The sequence below is a fragment of the Zonotrichia albicollis genome, chromosome 2 (assembly GCF_047830755.1).
Source record: "Zonotrichia albicollis isolate bZonAlb1 chromosome 2, bZonAlb1.hap1, whole genome shotgun sequence".
Classification (NCBI taxonomy): domain Eukaryota; kingdom Metazoa; phylum Chordata; class Aves; order Passeriformes; family Passerellidae; genus Zonotrichia; species Zonotrichia albicollis.
In genome coordinates, this window is record NC_133820.1 from 23,664,745 (window position 1) to 23,689,575 (window position 24,831).

Below are 24,831 nucleotides of genomic sequence, written 5' to 3' on the forward strand. Positions count from 1 at the left end.
TGGTAAAGTGCTTTGGGATATATTGCATTATATAATTACTGTGGAAACCCTGAACATCTGATTGGTAAAAAAGCCCCCAAACTTTTACAAGGTGAAAACTGTGGCAAGCACTGAAGGGAAGAGGAGAAAGCAATTGTGAGCACTGAAATGGGAAACAAAAGAGTAATTTCTATGGTTTGTACAGAGGTTTTGATGAATGCTGCCAGCACCTGGAAATCTTTTCTTGCTTCGAGAAAGGAGAGGATCAATACAGAAAGATCATCCAGAAAGTTTTCAGGGACATTGCTCTTTAGATGCTGCTACAGACTTGTGCAAGGAAAGTCTGATTAAAGGCAACTCTCTCTCAGTTTTAATATTATATACAGGTACACACCTGACTGTTATACAACATCTGTAATAAAGGTAAGATCTTAGCTCCTCAATTCCACTAATATCTCATTTTTGGCTTGCAAAAGGCAGGGTCTTGATGTTAAAATTACTTAACAAAATTCTACTTTGAGGTAGCCTCAAGAATTTCACACTTAGAAAGACAGATATTTGTATGAACAAAGAATCTTTGCTCTGGAATTTCACATTCCATACTCTTACATGAGGAAACCAACTGTCTACCAAGCTGCTCGAACAATCTTCCAACTTCTTTGAACTCTATTGTTTTAAAAATTTCTCATAGCATATTCAATGTTAGTTTATTGAAAGTCATTTTGTTGAGGACCAAGCAGAGAATCCAACCAAATATTGTTTTAATGCTCAGAAAAACAGGAAATTACAAGTTATTTTAGACCTCTGTTAATTCCATATCAAACTTTTCTGAAATAAACATTTAAAAAGATTTCAATGAATCTGTAATAATATTCTAATTTATTATGTAAATGTCAGTTTTTAGCATTCATTGTGTTAGTCACACTTTATCTCTCAAAGCACAAAGAGAACTGAGGTAAGTATTTAGAAAATAATCTGATTCTTTCTGAGTCTTTACTTCTATGAAAAAAATTGCCTCTAAGTGATCCTTTTACTGACAGTGATTAATTGTACATGCTATTAGAAGGAAATTTGGGGAAAACAGTTAGAAAGAATCCTCATTTATAAAGATTTACATAACTTTGTATCCTTAGTCACGATGTGTGGAAAAATACTGAATTGTAAAGAATGGCTTTTAATATGAATTAGACATTTAGTCATAGTTTGTAGGCAGTACTCACAATCTTTCAGCACCTTGGATGCTTAGTAATCTTCCTCATTTAACAAGATATTTTCATATATTTAAAAACAAAATAATAAAGTGAATTTAAAAAAATTTAAAAACACATAAGCTCTTCAATTTTCTTTTATTCCTCTTGCCATTACCTGTAAGTATCCTAAATGTTCTGGGAACATTTCTATCACTGTACAACAGAAATGCTGAATGGAGACAGGACAAATGGCCAGTGACTGAGCTACCTAGTAAAGAATCTGCTCTCTGCACATCTGTTAAAGGAAAGCAAAGGTTTTCATTTAACAAAGTCCAGATTAGATTCGCAGGAAAGGGAAATGAAAAAATGGCAGAGAGATCATCTGCTCCCATGGAGATGGGAAGAAGCTTCATACTTGTACTGCTTTGTCAGGGTTTATGGAGTTCACATGAATAAGGACTCTATTCTATGTTCAGTTGTGAAAGTAGTATCATTAGCAGTATGCTGAATTATTTTAAAGAAGAATACTTTCAATATCAAACACAGAAATTTTTTTATTCCTAGGAATGTTTTCTTATATTTTATATGCATTTAAGTGTTTTTTTTACTTATCTTGAAAAACAATTATGATTCTGATTGTAAAAGGCACTACAGAGATAATGAATTTTAGCAAATACTAAACATCGAAGTACACAAAATGCCATTAGCTAGGAATGTCACTTCACTCTGTGATATTTCTATCAGTGTTTATCTCTGAATTACCATTTTTCATTCTAAATAATCCTAATATGTATTTCCTATGACCAAAATCTGATTTTAGTTACAGTGCTCAATAGTAATGGCTATTTGCTTCAGTTTTTGCTGATTGCTCCCCTTTTGCTTCTCTAGTTGTTGAAAAATGGGTTTGTTTGCTGTTATAAAATCTGCTAGCATAATTGTTAGTTTACTTTATCGCAGAAGATAGGGAATGACATAACTCTTCCAAGTAAGGACTTTTTCAAGGAAAAAAAATCTTCAGCCAAGATTGACTGTTCATGTAGCATTTGCTAAGAATGAAAACAAAATATTAAAATATCAGTGGCCTATACCAGGATACAAAGCTAAAGGTAAGGGAACCATCATGATACATAAGACATAGGAGTGGGCTGTAAATTATTTGTGATGCAGAGCCCTTGCCATTCAAAAGAAGTATAACATTTTTTTCTTTAAATAGAAACTTGAATTCTGAAAAAATAATATAGTCTAACCAACATTTTTTCATGAGGCGTGAAAAATAAACATTCCAAAAGTATTTAACATATATGGGGAATGGTAAAAATGTTGTAACAAAAGAAAAGTATCTGTGATGGTATTCAAATCTAATTTATAAATCAAAACTGAAGTACCTGCAGGGAAGGCTCCATTAAATGTCTAATATTGAAGAACTGCAATTTACATAATGCTAGGAGAAATCTAGACCTGAGGTCATACAGTCAAGAAATGTAAATGAAGAATATACCTGAAGGAGTAACTGGTCAAGCTGAGGTGTTACCCCCCAAGGGTCTGAAGTTTTGCCACTGCAAAGCAAAAGTCCTGTTGAAATTTTTTCCAAAGAAAACCATGCAATGCTCTCAGTATTGGCAATAATTTACAAATTTTTATTAAATTATTAGAATTATTTCACTTCAATTACTTAGAATTATAAAATGGTATGTGGCTAAGAATAACACTCACAGAGATTGAAAACTGAAAATGCAAAACTTTGAATTTTATCACCACAGAAAACAGAAACTAGTTAAAGGAGCAATATCATACCTGATTTGTGAATAATGGGAACATTTGCATTATATTTATTGTTCTTGTGTGCCTTTATCACTTTTATTGTTGTGCTGCAGTGTAGCCCTTTGAAGGTCTGCCAAACCACTGCGGCTTACTCAAATGCAGGGCTGAATTTTAATTAAGCTTAGCAAAATACTCATTGAATTTGCTGAGCCTGATTAGGCCAGTCATCCTGATAGACATGCAGAGGGCATCTTGCTTACTTATTTTAACAACTGACAGAAGCAATTAATAGATTCTTGTAAAATAGTTAAATGTGAAAGAAACAGAATGTCATCACCTCTTTTCATTGGCAGTCTTGTTGTTTCATGTATTCAACATGGTTAGAAAAGATTTCTTGGTATTGTAATAATGAAGTACTGAAGACTAATTCAGTATTCATATTCATCAAGATTAAATCACCAAGATATGAATTTTGTTCCACTAAAGTATTCCCCCATAAAATCACAGCCCAGTGAAGAGAAGTTTCCATGGTCTCTGCAGGGTAACATTAAATATGTATGCAAGTGGATGCCTTCTTACAGATGACTTTTTGCTTTTTCATAGAAAAGATACTGGGACCTCTCTCCAGTTTATGACGTTAGAATACCCTCTCTCTATATATATGCATAAATATACATACATCCTATATCTTCAATCTTTCCTGTGAAGCGTGACTATGAATTGCAAACTCAAATATTCTTTATCTCCCTTCACTGTGAGAGTGGCAGTTTCATTTTTTAGAATTTTAATAGTCAGGTGGATTTTGCCTTAGTAGCATTGTCCTTAGTACACTCCTGTGCATTCCTTATCCTTAGGAGTGCTGGTTTTGCTGTTTTCTCTTACCTATTAACACAAGTTCAGGGGGAAAAAATAGCTTGTAATGTACAATGAAGAAATGTATAATACCTGTCACGTCAACCTACCTCTAATCCCTAGGGAAAAGGGAGTACTAACAAAAAAGGTAAACAAGGTGAATAAAGCCCTTGATATTCTTTGGATGTAACTTGAATTTTTGTCATGAAAGGATATGTAAAGTTCAACAAAATTAACAGAATTTGCATTCACTTCAAGGTGTTTAGTATCAAGCTAGTAAGTAAACAAAATTTTAACTACAAAGATAAAAATTCCTTATACAGTGACTGAACGTCAATGATCAAAAAATCCCAGTGTAAACAAGAGTGACTTGCAGCAAAAGCAAGAATAGTGAATAAATTACCACAAACCACAACATTTAAAGACTGAATTGCAAAGAGCAAAGAGTTGTCTTCCCTCTAAATGAAAAGGTGTGGAAAACAGAAGTGGGGAAGATGTACTGTGTGAAAATGGAATATGTACAGTTAAAAGAAGGGTAACAAATCTGTAATTTAGCATCCTTCAGTACAACTAATGCACAAAAGCAAAGGGTAGAAAAGATGGTGCAATATTTGATTTCACTGAAAAACAGCAGTTTTCATAGGTTTTAGTGGCCTAATTCTAGGCTGAGGATAGCAAAAATACAGAATACCTGGGACAAAAATTGTCTCAGGGGACTTCGTCTACAGGCAAAAGACAAGGAAACAGACTAATTCAACACAGAGTTTTAAAAAATATTGTTGATTACACCCTTCCCTCAGTCTCTTGTAATTACTCTTCTTTGTTATTAATCAAGTTAAGAAGACAACCCCTATGTTATCCTTACTATTTTCTTATTAATTGGGGATATTTGTCTAAGAAAAGGATTTACTCTTAATAAGCATATCAGAATTTGATAAAACAACATCAAAAACAAACAAATAAAAAAAAACCAACAAAAATCCCCAAACCAAATAACACAAAGCACTTTTACTGCTTACTTAGTCTAACTACAAAGAAAAATCATGTGCAGTATACAGAAAATTTCAGAAATATTAGCTACCAAACCTTTTGCTTGGAGTAGAAGTATTTGAACTTCTTTTCTGGAGTGTTACTGACACATAAAAGGGGCAAAGAACACTTAGAAGCACTGTCATCACTGTGGTCACTGCTGCTATCCACAGCATTTTCACATTGTCACTTTTACAAAGGTCAGTCATATCCCCCAGGTGGTGCCTTATTGAGGATGAAGTGTTTATTTTTCAAAGAACTGATGAAGTGTAGAAAATAATTAGGATATTCCAAAATCTGACTTCATGATGCTGTTTACAGGAATTTCCCTTTGACTGCTGTGCCTTTGTTGTGCAAATTCTTTCCTAACTGCCTAGCTTCACCCATTTCAATCCATATTTATAAAGCAAATCCCACTATTAGTGTTTTCTTTTTTTTTTTAATCAAGATATGTAAGGGTTACTGAGCTTAAGGCAACTAATTATTCCAATTTTTCATCCTATATCTTTTTGCCACAGAGATATTATGTATTTTTTTTAATTTAAAAAACCTACAGAATTAGGATCAATATTACATTGTATTGTCCATAGACAGATCAAGGTCACAAAGGAAGTAGAAAAGAGAATAAATATTATTCAAATATATAATAATTGTTTAAGTTTATGGATTTGTTTTTCCAAAATGATCTGAAAATTGCTAGCATATTGGGTCTATGTGTAGAAGAACATGATGGGCATGAAAGCAGTAATAAAAAATGTTTATAATAAAGTTTTAGATGGCTTTAATTTGATACAATTATAGCTACCTCTATCAACAGTAAGGATTTATCATTTGTTTTTCTACAATTTCAAATATACATTTTTTGGAAGAGATTTTGTAGGTTCTATTTCCACATCAAAGTAGTTGTTTTTTGGCTTTTTTTTTAATCTTAAAAGAGTACTGTTAATGGTAATTTTTTGAAACCTAGGCAGCTATCAAGGTATTTGTTCTCAGCAGGCCCCTGCCCATCACTATCATTGTGATTTTGGCAGCTTTCCAAGAGAGATACCTTCCATCTGTTGCTGTTTTACATAAATGGTACCTTGAGGTCCACTTGACCTATGAGCCCTCAGGCTCTCCAGCAATTTAATAAATTTTTCTCAGTCAATTAGGTTGACAGAAATTGCTGCATGGAAACATTTCAGGTTCTACACTTTTTTCCATGCAGTTCTCTAATCTTGCTTCTTTCACAACTTCACTTTCAAGCTAAGACTTTTTGGCTCTCCCTTTTGGCAAGATTAGGGGAAAGCCCTACGAAAAGAAGGTGCTGAAATTTTCCCTGAACTCTAGGGGAAAAAAAATTAAAATTAAAGTGTTGTAAAGGCTGTGGCTCTCATGATCCAGGTCTGTGATCTCCAGTGAGTAAACATGCTAATGCTGAGGATGAGAGACTGAGGCTCAGTGCGCGAGGGCGTACGCGGCCCTAGGTCCAGCTAGCTGGTGAGGGGCAAAGGCCAACGCCCCAGCGCATCTGAAGCCAGCCTCCCTCGGCGTCTTGGCCTCGGGCTGAGCTGGGTGATAGCTCGGAGCGGCGCGCTGCGAGACGAATCAGAAGGCGACCACTTGCTGGAGGTAAACTGTCGGTTTATTACAGAAGCACCAACGGGGATGGGCACCACCAGCAAATGGCCCCGAACAGGGGGCAAGACAGGGTTTTAAGGGAAAAAGGGGGGAAAAGGTAGGGAAGCCTAGCTAACCAATAGTAATACATATTTGGAGGTGCTAAACATAATTGACATACCTAAATAACCAACTATTATAAAGCAAAGGAGGGGCCCTGGGACGGCAGCCAACCATTACCCCCAGAGAGAAGAAGGTTCTTGAAACCTGGGAGGAGAAGGGGGTGATTGACTGGGCCCAGGGAGGAGACAACTTTCACTTATAAGGGAAACTAGGGGAGGAGCAGTTACATATCGGCAACTATGAATAGCGAGGTTACCATAGCAACTTAGCTGACAGGGTAGCAGTGGCGGGAAATACTGGGAAAGGGAGGAACCATTTACAGAAAACAGGAGGATACAATACAGAAAATGGGGGAGCAAACTAAAAAACTTAAGAACACACTACAGCAGCTCAGAGCCCTCATTCACAGACCAGGGTTTGAAGATCACCTTTGACAAGGGGAATAAATGTTGTGAGTTCAAACCCCAAGCAATTTTTGGGACTACTCAAGGGTCACAAAGCTAGAGAAACCAACATAAAAAATTCTGCTACTGCAAGCAAGCATAAATAATTCACAAGTGTGAGGTGATGTAATACTTTCCAGTGGGTAACAAGGCATCAAAACTAATTTTTATTCAAAATATTAAGGGTATAAAAAGAGATTTAAGATGTGACTCCACAAAAATTATGTTTTTATTACTCTGATAATTAAATTAATAGGGTCTCTGCAAGAATGACAGATTTTTCTGGTCATCATTTCTTTTGCATTTATCACAGAGAATCTATTGATAAAGGAATACTGCAGAACTCTTCCTATTTTCAGCAGAATCACTATGCCACAGGTCCAACAAACAAACTCTAAACAGCTGACACTTCAACTTGGGAAATCCCTATGTTAGATCTGTGATTTGTTGGCAAAGACAAATTGTTTGATTGAGGCATTTGTCAAAGACTATGTCTTGAGTTGTCTGGTTATCTAATGTCATAAGTGGTATATCTAACATATAATGCATATGTTAAAAGTTCCAATTACCCAGAGACAAATACTAGGAAGAAAAAGCAGACAGTAGGAGTGAAGGTTGGTTATTTAATTCTTGTCTTTGCTCAACTCTGGAGCTTGAACAAACACATTGGATGGAGAAATGAATAAAAAGGGAAGGGAAAAAATGGCAGAGTGGAAATAAGATAGCCATTTCATCTCATAATTCAGAAATTCTCTACATTTCCACCACTAGAGACAAGTTCTGAAAATATCATGTGCAGTTTTTACCACGTCCAGTTTGTGTCTTGAGAGTATCTGTTGTAACCCACTTCCAATTGTATTATTAAGAAGCAGTCACTACATCCTGATATATCTTGATATCACCAAACTTATTGGCAAACAAACAAAGAGAATTTGCATTGTTTCAGAATAGGAGGAAACCTTAAGGAGGGAAAAGCTCACCTACACATGCACACACAGATGGAGACAGTGATGTTCTGCAGTTAAAAATTGTATTAACAGAACATTTGCTTTCACAAGTAATTAAATCACATCTTCATGGACAGTACAATATCTACTGTTTATCCAAAAAGGGAAGACTTAAAGCTATGAAATGAACATTTCCTTCAAGTCACTTTTCTTATAAAGTCACGTGGAAAGAATAAAAGATATTCACAAATACTTAAAAGTGTTTTTTAACTAATGAAAATAATTTTTTACTTATGAAATAATATGCAAAAATCAAGCTGAAGTACATACAACAAGCACAAGTCCAGCTGAAGCAAAAATAAGAGTAGAAAGATTTTTGGGTCATCTATTTTTATACGTGTACTTGCATGGGTGTGCATGTCTTTGTGCACAGAGAAAGAAAAAGAAATTTTCTGGTTACATTTCAGCAGCAGCTTGTTCTGAGGAGACATGTGGGAAATCATCACTTAAATTACAACAGCCATGTAAGAACTGCTCTGGATCTACAAATTATGTCCACAGGTCTGACATAAATAGAAGCTAGTCTACTTTTCCTGGATTATTAGGGTTTTCTTGAAAATACCAAGGAAGTACACTGACATTTAGAAAGTTTACACGACAAAGTAATAAAACTTATAGCTTCATTTTCAAGAAACACAGGAGTCTTTGTTACATCAAGTCCTTTTACTTTAGCTCTTAAAATCAAATATCTTGTTGATCTGGCAAATACATGAGTACTACAGAAACAGGCGGAGGAATCTAACTTTATTTAATGAGGATGGCTGGGTTTGGACTTTATAAACCAAATAATGTGTTTCTGAAATGATATTTAAGTCCACTGCAAAATGTTCCATGAATTCCTTGTCATCTTCATACCCAAGACCCTTTTCTAAAAGCATTATGACTGACCAATAAACCCTACAATGGAAGGAGATGTAGAGGTGATGGACAAGGAGATATTCTATGAAGCTCAGAGAAAAATGCAGGGTTTGGCTGACCAAAGCTGTTCTACAGAAGCTGACTCAGCTCCAAGGGGACCAGAGGCTGGCCTTTGTTTCAGGTAAGCAGATATCAACATTTGGGTGGATCAACAGGCATTGTAAAAGTTCATTGGAAGAATGGGGACATCTCCCTGAGCTGGCCAATTTAGCACAGGTGAGATTGAATATCTAAGGAAGAGAAGCTGTGGATTAGCCCAGCAAAGAGTATAAAACTCACAAAATTAACAAAAGAATTTTGTAGAGCTCCAGAGGCTTGAGTTGACTTAACCTACACATATGCCTTCCTTACAACAGGGGGGATTGCTCAGTATGGTGGTGGTGGGAGTATTACAGACTTGTGACTGGACTGTAGATATTGCTGTATTTCTCTAAGGTAACTTAGATTTATATTGTGTTATATGGTACATTTTGTACTGTCCTGCTAGATCAGAAATCCCATGGAACATCAACTGCCTTCATACAAGTGAATTAGATATCCCTCCACATGTGGAATAGCTGAAAGAACCTGGTTGGAGAGTACAGAACTCTTACAAACATGCAAAAAGAAGGTAATTCCCAAATGAGAAAGACAATTATTTACAAAACATTCACCCCCCCAATTTGTCATGCAGAACAGTTACAGCACATCCAGTGTTTTAGTACAGTGTCATGGACAAGACAAACTCATTCCTTGAAGAACATATGTCAAGAAGAGCAAGCATTTCTATTCTGAATGACAGAAACTGATGTTAGTTAATGGGTAATGCTCACACATTATACAGCAAATGTTTGCTCATGTTGTCTTTGCAGAGATAGAAGTGGAGGGCATGAAACAATTCTACCATGTTGGAAAATCTGTAGTAAACACTGATGGTTGTTATTAGCTTGAGAAACAAGGAAACAAAACCTAGTGTACTGTTTAAGTGCCTATATAGAAACAGGTTTTTTTTTTTCTTTTCTCTGACCTCTAGTTATTCCTGCCTGGGTGTAGACAGAGTGGAAAACCAGATCTTTCGAAATGAAGGTTCCATTCTATTTCAACTGAAATCAGATTAGAATATTATACTTGACATTAATATGAACAGCATCAATTCCTCAGAGAAGGAGTTTGGGGTGTAATCAGAATAGTTGTGTATCACTATAGATTTCCTCATTTCTATTCAAGTTTTACTTCTAGTTATAATAGCTTAAATTAAACATAAACAAATCACAAAGAAATTGTGGTTGTGAATAAATTATAAGAATAATGCTGATTGAGTCAAAAAGACATGGCTCCTTTTTTATCTATCCTGTGTCCTCTTTATCTCCTTGGAATAAATGTTATGTTATAGTAAAATATTACTAAAGATGTTTTTTAATGACTTCATAAAGAATAATTTTCAGGTAAATATTCATGCTTACATTTAGCAAATTAGAAAAAAATCTTGCAAAAGTGGCAGTGTCCTATAATTCAAAATCTTACACAACATAGCAGAAAGGAAAACTAAATCTCCGAATAGCCTATAATTTTTCTAACAAAAATTTGTTACTGATTTTTTTTAAACAAGAAAATTAGCAAGCTGCTAATAACTTGAATTTTCACTGTATGTATATTTCATCTGATCTTTTCTGATTACTGCTCCTCAGCCTTTTATTATTTTCAAGAATCCTGAAAGTATCAATTATGGTGGATTTTTCTAACAATTTAAGCACCACATTATTTGAAATACTACTGCTATTTTCTATTTTAGCTACTGAGAAATACTGCAAGTATTATTCTGGGGTAATTGATAGTAAACGCAGACATTTTAATGGCAGCTACAAAAGCATGTGATATTAAGGCCAGAATGGATGCCCTACTACTCCTGAAGCCCAAGTATAAATGGTATTTCTAAGATTTATGAGTTAATTTAATAGCTTTCCTCTTTACTGTTCTTGACAAGTAAGGAGAAAGTGAAAATAGAAAAAAAAGCAAAATTCACACCACTGCTTTCAAAAAAATCTAAAGCTAGAATATTCTCATGTCCTTTTAAGAATACAAAGTGAGTTGAGTGTAGTGTAGGTTACAAGAATGATTTCTTTTCAAATTATTTATGACAGATAATTGGACAAAATTTTCCTTGAATTTGTTTTTTCTAAAAATAAGACATAATGAATATATTCCATTAACTGTTTAGTACCTGGTCTGAAAACCTTTTGATTGTTCCTTCTTTAAATACAAAACATTCTTAGAAAATCTCTCAGGAAAACTGCTGAAAAATTAAGAAGTGATGCACAGTGTCATACTTGCCTGCACTCTCAGTTACTGTCCCAATGCTTGTATAAATGCACACTCAACACATGACTGTGAATGCACAGAGATATTGGCTTTTTCTGCCTGTGGCATTCACATTCTCTGAAAAAATTCCTTCGCCCACAGTTTTCTCCTGGGAAGTTGGAAGGCAGCAACAGAAGCACAGAGAAAAGGAAAACAATTCCTATCTCATTTGCTTCTCCTGTGTTGTGCTTGTCTGGAATGTGTTTGGAGATTGTTACCCACAGGTGATTGCCTGACTGGACTCTGCTGTGAGTTGTTTTGACTCATTGGGCAATCAGGGCCGAGCTGTGTCAGGACTCTGGAAAGAGTCACGACTTTTGATTATTATCTTTTTAGCATTCTGAAGTATCTTTTCTGTATTCTTTAGTATAGTATAGTATTCTTTAATATAATATAGCATAATAAAGTAATAAGTTAGCCTTGTGATAAGATGGAGCCAGATGCATCATTCTCTCCCCTCATTGGTGGACCTGCATTTTACAATACTGCCTCTGCTATTTTTTTCTGTGCCTGAAGCTTCTGATTTGATAATGAAATTAAAGAAAATTCACAGCATACCTTACTTTACTTTTCAAAAAGTCATGGTACATACATGGTGCACATACCAACTCAAAGGCAAATAAAAATTAAATCCATTGTCTTCACCACGTAAGCCCCAATAGAGAGATGAACTAACTGGCAGTGAAGCAACATTTGGTCTCCAAACACAATAATTTCATTAGCTCTCTTGTCATTTCAAAATTTGTGACCACTTTTTTCTCTGACAAGCAACAAGAACATGACAAGAATAAAAGAGCACACAGGTGTAATCTTCCCAAAGTACAGAAAATTAAGCAACATGGGTAAGAAGACAAAGACATTTTTAACAGGGACAAAATACTGTCTCAGTTCTGATCAGTCTTTCACAGAGACATAACACAAGCCTTATCTGAAGTTCATGGCACAGACTCACAGAGACAATGAGGCAAATCCATGGATATTTTAGCACTATCTTGTCCCCAGAGCAGCATCCAGGCTGTGTTCAGAGTTTTAAATATCTCCAGGGATGGAGACTTCACACTGCCTCTCTGGGAAACCGGTCCCAATGTTTATCCTCACAGTATAAACCACCTCTTGTGCTCCCAAGGAATCTCAGGAGTTTTGTTTTGTGCCCAATGGCATCTGCCCTACCAGAGGGCACCACTGAGAAGAGTTTGGTTTCCTCTGGATTCTTTCCCATTAAATATTTCCTGAGCTGCCTTTCAGCCACCCCTGGTCTGCACTGGTGGCTGGGGCTGTTCCACCCCATGGGCAGGACTTGGCTCTTCCTTTTTCTGAATATCATACCACTCTTCACAAAACTCCGGGCACAGATGTTCAGCTGGATTTCAGTCCACCTCACTGTCCCCTTGTTTAAGCCAAACTTCATCAGCCTGTCTGTGATGATGCTGAGAGGCAGCCTCAAAAGTCTTGCTAAAGTCAAGACAAATATTACTCACTCCTCTACCCTCATCCACCAAACCTGTCATCTCATTGCTGAAAGCTGTCAGACTATGTAAATGGAAGAGTTTATTTCAGGTCTTCGGTTTCTAGGTGAAAGGAAATGAATGGATGAGGTAAGGACAAGAAAAAGAAGATTCCAACCGATTGCATGTTTTGTGAATAGAATTTTGAAATGTTAGATCACTGATTACTGTTTTGCACTCAAGGCAGTGAAGAAATTGGCATTCTCTTAGCTCCATTTCTTCTTCCTCTTTTTCTCTCCTAAATAAATAACCAGAACATTGAAGTGCTCAATACATATAATTCCCCAAATCAGTACTGTTTCTGACACGCTCTGCTCAATTTCATGTGTTATGAACAGTGATAGAAAAATATCTCCCTATAAATTAATGGGATTTATTTATGTTTTAAGTGACATTTTGTGTCTTAAGTTGCACAGGTAACTGTTTTGCCTCATTTCAATAAATTCAAACCATTTTCCTGGAAAAACAATAGCACTTTCTGTACTTTTTTAAAAAGAAGAAATAGTGAAATATCACTTTCAAACATCTTTGAACAGTAAAAGAAAATATAAAACTTCAATATTCAGAGGAAAAAAACCCACCAAAAATCCCCCTAGAATTTCCAGAATCAGGCTGGAAATATCTATTATTCTTTTTTCTTTTTTCTTTTAGTGCACATACAGTTTAAATATTCACAGTATATTCCACTGATTTTTAACTTTCTGTACTTTCTACAGTGTAGGTAACCAAGGGGAAAAAAATATCCATAATTTAAAGATATATATATATATATATATATATATATATATATATATAAAAGGTAGCTCTTTTTCTTACTGGAATTAGAAATTATTAAAAATGAAAAAAAAAAACTTGAAACATAAAATATTTAAAACTTAAAAAAGATTTTTTACCTGAGCAGTGTCCAAGACTCAAACTTGTTTATTTATTTAAAACATAAAATGTTTAATTCTTATGTCTAAAATCAGTAAAGAAAAATAAATAAAATCTCTTGGAGTGAAATCCTTTTACTACTAATTTGCTTCAACTTTCCCATGGTTGTCAGTGGACTCAGGAAGTATAAGTGAGGTATTAGCAGTTCCCTCTGTTGCACATGTATCTGCTTAACTGTGCCTTTAGTTGTGCCTGCATAAAGAAGAAATTAATTTTTTCTCCATTGAACTCAAACTATGAGTAAAGATTCACTTATTAGAAACTAACCAACTATTCTAAAAAAACCCAGAGTACTGCTAAACTAACTGAGTCCTGAATATTCTTACCCCTTTGCCCATGCATGTTTTATTGACATGGTAATACATCATTTTTTCCCATAGAGACCTGCTGCATTCAATCTTATAAGGGGTGGTACTTGTTTAATGACAAATCACTCAATATCCTCTTTACTCTTCATTGTTAGATGCTTCAAATCATTTTCTGCAAACAAATTGCAATATCTCATAAGATTTTTTGACTCTACATAGCTATCAATAAGTTAATTTCTGCACTATTATGAGACAAGAGTTCATTGCTATCCTATTCTACAGAAGAGAAATAGAACCACAGAAAGAAAATTAGAAGTGTCTTCTAATTTCAGGTGTCTAAATTTACAACAAGCACTTGATTTTTTCAGTGATATGTTCCCATTGGTTAATAATCAGACTTCAAATCTGAAGTCCAAAATTTGAAAAAAAAACCTCATTGATTATTACACAGAAAAATGGTGGTTCTGAGGTTCTGAGAAGCTATTCACATAGAGACGCTGGCAGAGAGTTTTCTCTTTTTTTTTTCTAGATGAAGATGGATCTCTTATTTTAGGAATTGTTTACTGACATGCTCTTCTCTAACAATCATTAAAGCCAGGTACTATATAAATGCCTCCTCCTAATATATTTATTCTTGCTCCTGTATGCAGGAGCTTAAATTAGACCAAACTGACCACTCAGATCTGTACAGATTTAGTGGTTTTATTAAATATTTATAGTAAGTATGCAAATGCAGCAGCACCAAAGCTGTGAACTTCCTAATGACTTCTTGTATTTCTACAATATTAACTAAACCAACATTTAATCTGTTATTTTAGTGCATGTTATACATTTAATTTCTATTTCTATTGCTATTTTAATAGCAAATAGTTGGACAAAATATATCAAATTAATCCTGACTAAAGATACAAATTATTATTGACAGATATATGAAACAGAGAAACTGACAAGAGTAGCAATTTATGGTCTCCCAACTACGTAATGAGACATTGTTTGAAAAATATGTCTATTTTCTAAGATCAGAAGAATGCTTAAATGTGGACTTCAAATAGAAATACATTTTTTCTACCTATTCTGACTTTTCACTCAAGTGTCCACTCCTTGCCTCAGACTCAGGCATTTTGCTTTACATGCTTCATCCATACACCACCATCCAAGCAGTTCATGATGAACTGTTTCATAGTTTCTCCCCTTTTCTTTTACAGTCATTGCCCTGGTTTTGTCTCAGATTCCTTGACCCATGTTCACTGGCCAGATGCCCCATTTCTGCACCTGATTTCCCAAAACCAGCTCCAACAGCTGTGCTGCTGCTCACATCTCCCCTTCCAGGCACTCCTCCATGCCCATCCACTAACACCAGTCTCAGTCCTTTCAGTCCTATTGTTTTCTTGGGTCTCCCCCTCAGAACCACCCTCCTGTTTGCCATCTCCACCCTTTTTCCTCCTTTTGCTCAAGTTTCTCTCTCAGCCTCCCAGTGGGATTTGAAGGATGCCTCCCATATCTACCTGCTTCAATTCACTTCCCATGGAAAGGGCCAAGGTTACTTCCTGAGCTTTTCACTCCCTTAAACATTGTTCATTCCCTCACACCACTCCTCCCCTCCTCGGGGCCTCTCTCCTGGGACTCACAGACCCCCAGTCACATTTTAGAGGGATGTATTAGTGGATGCAAGAGACAGGAAAGAAGTCAGAACTCTCATATAACCTTACTCGCCTGTGGGAAAGGAGCTCCATGGTAACCCTACAGAGATGGGCTGGGTTTTCTTTGGATAAGAGGGAGACAATGCAGCAAAAATACAGAATTGCTGAGGCCAGGGAAATCAGGCCAGGGAAAGTACAGCAAGAGAGCAAGATGACTGCAATTTATAATATTTCATTATTGATAGTGTTGATATCTAATGCACCAGATTGTCATTAGCATTATGTACACACAGGGTGAGCATATGAACACATTGGCTGCATGATGCTTCTCTTTACTTAGGGTAGGAGGCTCTTATGTGCAGCACAGAAGAGTCTGTTCCCTCCTTTCACTTGCTTTGGTTCAGATGCTTGAATCTAGACTTAGTCTGGCCCAAGGAAAGTCTCTTCCTGCCCCACAAGGTCACATCCAGGGCTCCCACTGCACCAGCACCTCTGTCACGCCTTCATCAGCTGGGCTGTGACATCCTGGGAAAGGCAAGAGAGACACACTGAATAAAATCCCTGCCAAGGCTCAAGCGCCTGTAACATTTGCCAGACCTTTCCAACAAACAGCTGCTGGAATTATTACTTTTAAGAGAGGTAAATCTGCACCTTTTCCCCGTTATTTGTCTGGAAATCGACTCACCAGTTGGGTCTCAAATGAGTGGAAACTGCCTTGAGGTGAATCAGCAGTTAAGCACTAATCCCTGTGCCAGAGACTGAGAAGTAAGGAGGTGAGGAGAGAACGTCCTGCTTAATTACAGAGCAAATTGAATTTTCCTCAGGTATTTACTCTGTACATTACCCCTGCACCCCTGTCAAACCTGTGCACCCATCTGAACAGTCCTGGCTGCATGCTGGATCAATAACTGCTGATCTGAAGGGTCTCAAGAGGTTTGCTTCACATCAGCTCTACACAGAGACAAAATGTTAGGCTTCATTTCTTTGTTTTCACCTAAATCTCTCAATTTTAGAATCAGGGGGATACACAGACTGGAAAGAAAGGGTTTTGCTTCTTTATTTATATATTTGGAGTACTCAGCAGAGTAAGAGAAATTCCATGGTTTTACTTCCTTGGCTAAAGTAAAAATTATGAAACATAAAGCATATTCTTCTCAAGTCTAGAAGACTGTACATCCTCACAGCATTAACAGTAATCACCAAAACTGACCTAAATCCCATAACCACCCTGCCATAGGCATTTTGATTTGCCTAAATGCTCATGAAAAAGTTAGAACTTTCCAGATATTTCCATTATTGTCAGTAAATTCAAAGTTGCCATAGAAAAGGAATTAGGTTTCTCTCTACTCCTACCATTATTTTGATAGTCTGTATTTTTTAATTTAATATTTGCAGGTTGAAAAATTTCAAGTAGACATGTCCTATGACTCACTAATGGTTAACAATTCAAAAAGCAGTAATTAATATTCTGCAAATCCTGCTGACAATTCCAATTATATAGCACTATATTCTCCTTGGAACACATTTAGATTATGAAGTAGAAGAAAAATATGTACTCCTTATTCTCACATTGTTTTGGGCTTAGGAGGAATGAAAATGTGGCTACATATTGATACCATCGTGATGCCATAATTTATCAATCCCTTTCTGGAATGTAAATGATCAAATTTCTAATTCCAGACATTCCATATTTTTGCTTATCTTGTCAGAATAAGAAAGGCACTTTGGGACCTTCATATAACTTGATATCATGGGTATATTTTCTCAGTTTACAGGTCTTTAATGTTATTTTCACTATCAGTAGAATCTGTTGAGAAAAAGTAATTGTGGCTTTAAAATGAAATTCAAAGCACACTAAAATGTAATAAAAACATATACTGACAATCAAATAACACTTTTAAAGAATATGTGGTTTTAGTATTTGTTTTCTGTGCATCAAATATCAAATTATCACTATGAATCCAGAATTTTTTCTTAAAATTACTGTCTTTGTAAGCTATGAGTGCATACAGAGAGCAATAGGCAGGTACTCCACTGTGTGTGTGTGTGTTTGAGCTTACTGACGATGATGTCTTGTGGACTTTGTGAATATTTCTTCTGCATTACACTAAGTTTTACTCCGGTGCTTGTCTGGCTCAGGCTTTTGTTGTTCTGTTAAGATTAATAAAGCAAAAAAGTTTTCTTTCAGTATTTGAGCATAATTTCAGGGAAGCTGGTACAATTTAGGATGAGAGAAAAAGCTGCAAAATTTTCCATTATGAAAAGTGCTGCACATTATTTCATTCAATACCTCAGAATAATTACAAGCAAAATGTGTATATATATATTCAGCTATAAATACTAAAAAAAAAAAATTGTCACTAAAGTGAAAATTAGTATGAGTTTCAAAACTCAATGGTCACTTTTTAATCTTGTTAATGGTTACAAACATTAAAATCACCAGTGAGGTCAGCAAAGTAGGCCCAACTTATATTAGTCAGTGCTTTGCCTATGAGAAGCACCATTTTCTTACATAAAATCTCAGAAATCTCATGGAAATTTGCCATAATTTTAAATGAGTTTTACAGTTACTTTCATAATTATTAAAAGGAAAATTGTACATAATATTGCCTAAAGTTCAGGAAAAATGCCAATGTTTTGTGGAATTTTCTGGTACTTTGTTTAAATCCAGTGACACCTTTGGCTGGTTCTCAAAATATTTTCATAAAGTTCTTATATTTCCATTAAATCCTAAAGCAACACAAAAAGATACAAAAACTCCCCAAATAATTTTTAAGCCATATAATTTTTTTGCTGTAAGCATATTTCACTGAAACACTAACCAAAAAGATTCATGCAAGATAAAATATTTAGCCAGCATTTACATACCCTGAAATACTGGTGCTCTTTTTTTTATTCTGTTTCTACTGGCAAATGATTTAACAAATCTACATTTAAATTAGGAGGGTAAAAAGTCAGAAGTGTATGAGTGTGTTCTGCTGATCTCATCACAGTAGTTTACATGTAAATGCAGTAGCGATGAACAAAATTTCTCCTCCAGAAGGTAACTCACTGGTTTTACCTCATAGCATAGACACCAGCACTGTTCTATCCTTCTCACATTAATTTTTTCTTAAGATGTTGCCTCAGAGTAGCATAGGCACTCGAAAAAACATTGCACTTTACTTCTGAGGTCTTTAATTGCATTTCCGATACATTTCCTTAAAGGTCAGAGGTTGAAAATGCCATGGATACACATAAATTTGTATTGAGGACTGGTATTCCCAGTGAGGTTAAGTATCCTTAAGCTTGACTGTAGATATTTGGTGTTTGGAGCTTTTTGCCTGAATTTTATTAAGTGTAAGTTTTACTCTGTGATGCTTGGTTGCATAGTTTATAAAAAACTACAGAGGAGTTAGACAAAATGCAAAGAACAGCAACTAAAAAGGATAAAGAGGATAAAAAAGATAAAATGTGCAAGGAAAACTGAGAGATAAAGAAACAGAGTAGTCTCTACAAAACCTGAAAACTCCAGGGAATGGATCATATCTTCAAGGTAAGAATAGAAATGAAATTGCTCTTTTTCTGAAACAGTGAAATGAAGAACAATCAGCATGGAAGAAAAGGTGTGGATTGGGATAAATTAAAAAATCATAAATGAGAGGGCATCATGAGATGCATGATGAGAATCATAATACAGAAATATTTGCAAGCAACATGGATGTGGTTGCTTAACTGATGATGTTGGTGGTCCTGCAGTGGCCAGGACAAATCACATTATCTATTATGTTCCAGATAATCCTCTGTAGGTACAACAACCTTCAAACTACGACAGTTCCCACTGGGAACAACAGCATCTCTAGGGAACAGGAGTCTACAGCTGAGTCACAAATACTTGTCTGTTACTTGAATCAGTTCAAACAGAAAATATGAAATCTTAAAATGTAATGACAGTTCATAACCTTTCTCAGAAAATCATCTGAAAGCACTTTAATGTAACTGAACAAAATGCAGCCCCTTTTGGAGACTAGAAAAAGACTGATTTCCAATGCATAGTTTAATAATTCTGGAAGAATAAGTCTTCTAAAGGATGCTTTAAAAACTGAACACTTACACTCCTGAACCCCTCTCTTATTTCATCACTAGATGTTTATCACACTAATGTTTCAACAAATCTGATACAGAAAATGTGCCATTCTGGACTGTGTGCTCACTCATCATGATGTCAGTATTTCTATTATGAGGGTTACAGGGAAGAAAGAAAAACCCCAAACAAGTCAAATTTTGCATGCCTGTCTTTTCTGGAATTAAACTTCCTGAAAGTGATACATCAAAAGCAGCTCGGTTCTAAAAAAACATGTGATTCTGAAAATCCCTGACAGTGTAGATTTATCTGCTTATATTTTCTCTTCAACTTCATACTGACTTTTACCTGTGGAAAAGATATTGAGCTTTTCAGGCATTTCAATAATATGGTAAGCAGAAAAGAACCACAATACTACTTTTGATAAGAAATAAAATTTTAAATTAAATAATGCCTCTCATGCATGCAGTCGTATTCCATACATTTCACCTGCACAATCTTTCACAACATCTGAAAGGAGTACTAATGACTAAGACATAAAAAATCAGTTTTAAGGGAAAATCTTATGAATGTTAAGAAATATTCTCAGTTTAACTTAGAGCTGGTTGGTAGTTACCTGTCAAGATGCAGAAATAACTTCCTTTCAGGCTCACCACACAGCTAAGCTGTGCGGGCAGGACACTGGAGAATAAAGTGTGAAGTATCCTGAGAGTTCTGCCCTGCTTCCTTCAGCTCCTTCCACATCCACATCAGCACCACAGTCTCTACTCATAAATACAAGATATTTATTATTTAAAGTAGCTGCCCAGTTGCAGTTCACTCTGTTGAATAATGAACTAGAGCCTTTCTAAAGTAATTTTAATTCTGCATGAGATAGTTTGCATATGTTTAAATACGCTTAGATTTATGTATGTTTACTTCACATCTTGAGCATTTAAAATAATTTTAATCAGATTTTACCTGTGAAGGTGATTCGTCTGCTTTGTCTGAATCTTGGTCATAGTAAGACCAAGCAGCAATGTGTGTTAACATTTATTCTCCTCACAAGAGAATAAGGGCTAAAATAGTGAATCCTATAATTAGCCTCATAGGTGATGAATTATACAGCAAATGTGGAGGACTGGATCTGAAGAAGTGCCATGACACACAGTTTAAATCAGAATCAATAGAAATATATTTATAGAAAGAAAAGAGCACAATTAAAAGAAAAAAATCAAGAATGTTTTTTCTTTTATGCCTCAAAAATCTTGCTATTCGGAAAAGAGATTTTCTTCCCAGATTTTTGAATGAATTGCTAATTATTACTTGTTCAAGTTGCAATTACTATATTCACAAGCTATATTGAGGAAAAGAGAAAATCTATTTGCTTGAGATTAAACTAATATAACTTTCTATCATTTTATACTTAGAATTTATTTTGAAAATAACACAAAACATAAGAAATCTTCTCCCTGTGTCAACTGTTTAGGCTTAAGAATTCCTCTGATAATATAAACTTCCAGGTGGGTGTTTTAAGACATGGCATAAAAACAGCTCAGAGTAGATGTTCTCGCCATATTTTCTGTTGAAAGAATAAGAATGTCCCTGAAGTGAGTAACATCTCAAAAAAGCCCTAACATGTTACTGGCTGGGGAATATCACTCAATTATATGAAAGCTATGAGGGTTTGAAATACATTAATATCCCAACCACAGCAGAGGGGGATAAAAAAAGGAAGAGTGAACCATCTCCCAAGCCCAACTTGCAACCACCACAGTGAAGGATTATAGAATATTGTGACTCACTCTCAATCAACTCCTCAGTCTTTTTCACTCTTAGGTTACAAAATTCCATATTGGACCCAAGAAATGATCCTAGCATGCACAGAAATACATTTATGTAAAGCAAGTTGTTTGGCAAAATGGAAGTTTGTAATTCCTGTCTGAATTCCTTGCTTAATTCTTAACTTCACTACTTGGTTTCCAATCTCAAATAGCATTATCAGAACTACTCAGTATGGTTTAAATAAATGCCAAATAAATGGATGGTTTTTCTCTTCAAAAAATTTACAGTTTAATGATTTATATATGACTTCTGATTTGTACATGCTTTCTTATACAATTATGGAGGGTAGCATGAGTTTTCACCTATCCTACAAAACAAACAGGATGTAAGAAATGAAGATTAAGAACTCTGAATAATAAATTAACAACTTATCAGTGATTCTGTCCTTCTACTTCACAGACTGAAATGCAGATCAATGGGTAGTCCATGACTCTCCACTACCTTCAGTACCAGATTTCCAATTGTTAATGTCTAAATATCTGAATGAAAGAAGGCAGAGGTTAAGCTTGGCAGTTTGTTAACTATACAGGTATTACGTATCACTCCCTTCTGAATTTTCTTTTTGTGTAGCTCTAAAGTCCTTGTGAGTAAATAGATGAAATGTCAAAATTCCTAAATTGAGATTTGCAAGGCCCATTGAAGTAAACCTTTTAAATTTTTAAAGGATTTGCAAGCAAAATTGGACTCAAAGATAGGAACATTCTATTTATTTTGTAAGAAGCACAGCATGTTAGCAGTAAATCTGGCACAAAAATTATGCCAACTGACCTTTTGTTTACCATAAATTTAAACATTAAATATGTTGTTGCATATTCTTTGCTGGCATTTTGATCCATTTATTAAATATCAATATTTTAATCTGTGAGGCATTTTTTATGTAGCAGAGTGTACATATTGCATCAAGGACAGATATTCTAATTCTGTTTACACCAACACTGCAGCTCATTTAGCTGTGCAAAACACGTCCTTTCATATGTTGTTCCTTCCTTATAATTTACCCAGTAGACCACCATCAGCAACAAAACACAGAAATTCATTTTTCAATTAAACACTAGGTAACAAAATATTGCTTGGGATTTATCCTAAGGTTTGAATTCCTTGCAAATCTAGTCTTTGATCTTATTCTTCAGAATAAGTCCATAATTACAGGAATTTGTGTACTCTGTCTACCATAATTCCAGTATTTCAAGTACTTGAGCTTTCTGAATTTACATGGAATTTCCTACTACTGTGAAATTATTTTCTGTGATTATAACCACAGTATTTGAATACTTTACCCAAAATGATGCAAAGCTAAAGAAAAAACTTTTAAAAAGAGTATATTTGATCACAATTTCATTATGGAAACTCACCCCTGAGAAGAAAAAAATGTATAATTTTCTATTTGCATGCTGACTTTTTTAAAACCAGGCTTTGAATTATGTTGGTTCAATTCCCAGACATACATTAAAAGGCCTTTTAACCTATATAGTGTTGTAAAAAAATACACTACTCTATGTCCCAGAGAAGACGTATTCTAAAAGAGTAAGTTTTGAGGGAATCTTTATTAGCTACTCTTAGTTGTGTCATCAATCCATTCTTTGGCTTTGGGCATGTAAAACCTGTCTAATTACCCACACAGAAACTAGATTGCAAGCAATCAGTTTTGTGGGTTTTTTCTTTTTTTTTTTTGTTTTGTTTTGGTTTGGTGTTTTGGTTTGGTTTGATTTTTGGTTTGGTTTCCTCTTGTATATTTTGTGGGGGGGGGGGTTCTTTGGGTTTGTTTTCTTTTGTTTTTTGAGGGTTTTTTTATGCTATTTTAGACATGACAGATCAATTTCTGTATCAATTTTCTACAGCTCTTTAATTTTCAAGTGCACATAATGCTCTAACACAATAACAGCTCTAATTCCATCTTCAGTAAAGTCTTTCTGGACCTTTCAAAAATAGATTATCTGGGGTTTTGTTCTTCTTTTCAATTAAAGACAGAGAAAGAAACTTACAGTCTGTGTATTCAGCACAGAAGATTTACTACAAAGTTATTGGTATTTAATATTTTCATTTTTCAAGCTGGACCAATATGGAAACAAAGGAGCCACAGCCACTCATAAGTGATCCAGGAATATGTCTCTGGCCCCTCTGGACTGAAGGGATCTGCAACCCCCTACATGGCAATCACAGTAAAACCTGAAGAGAAAACAGACACAGGGCAGAATCAGTGTGAGGGGGAGAGCCCAATGCTAGAATTTCTGGATTTGGCTTTGCTTTCTAAATCTTTTATCCTTGGAAAACAACAACAAAAACCAGAGAATTAAAAAGCATCAGAGTGATTCAAAATTAATTTTCTATCTTCACCATAAGAGTTCACATTCTGTTTTCAGTCTAGGGCTACAAATAGCTGCAGTCACTCTATGTTCTACTATTGATGTTAATGGAGGTTGTTATTATATTAACGCATTTGAATGTTCCTTACTAGCACCAAGACATCTGCACATTACAAAGAAATCACTCATAAAGTATGGCTCTTCAATATATCAGCAGAGGCTGCCAGAACCAAGTTCTTACAGAATACTTGACTTTAGAATAAGAGTCTAAACATTGCTGATTCCTCCTTGTTTCACCAGGGCAATGAAGATCTGTGTGAAACTAGCAGATAAATTACAGGCAAATCCTTAGAGGAAAGAAGAACATGCCCACTTGACAGTTCCACAGGGAATTACTTTCCTTAACTCAGTATTTTCCAACTGGCTTGATGTTTTTTGTTGGGTTGAGTTGTTTTGCTTGTTTGTTTTTTCCTTTTTTTTTTTTTTCCCCAAAAGGTGATAAGGTTCAAATATTGGGGATTTAAACCGAATCTGGGATTCTCAAGTAACTATCAATTGGTTTTTCAGTTTAATGTGCATGTAATATCAAAGCGCTCTTATACTTAACTTGAATTCCTAATTTCTTATTTAAGGTTGTTCTTGTTCTTTGGAACAGAACAAGAACTGCGCATTGGGCAGTGCATTTTTTTTTTGCCGTTGTTTTGCTTTGGTTTTTTGTTTATTTATTTTCTTTTTGTTTGGTTAGTTGGTTTTGAGGATTTTTTTAAATGACTCAAACTCCAGCTCCCTTCTTAAAGTTAAATTTCCAGAAGTTCACAATTCATTAAAAACTATACAACTGTACAATATTGATTAAACATAATTTGAAATTTAAACACACTATGCAAAGACTAGAGGTAACAAAATTTAGTGCTTTTAAATGTCACTTTAACATTCATGGCATATATTTTGAGCAATGAGTATACTTACAAAGGAGGAGAAAAATAAGTATTTATTAGAGGTTTTGAAATGAGAAGG

General features: G+C 35.1%; 1 protein-coding gene across 9 annotated transcripts in view; it reads right to left on the minus strand.

The window, feature by feature from the left end:
• Positions 1–24,831, minus strand: part of IL1RAPL1 (interleukin 1 receptor accessory protein like 1) — a 693,884-nt gene that overhangs the window by 492,814 nt on the left and 176,239 nt on the right. Inside the window, exon 2 of one of the 9 annotated variants that reach the window (XM_074534587.1) lies at positions 2,668–2,725. The exons of the other annotated variants lie outside the window; for them this stretch is intronic. The gene's annotated coding sequence lies outside the window, so the exon portion shown is untranslated. The remainder of the gene's footprint in view (positions 1–2,667; positions 2,726–24,831) is intronic. 9 annotated transcript variants of the gene reach the window in all.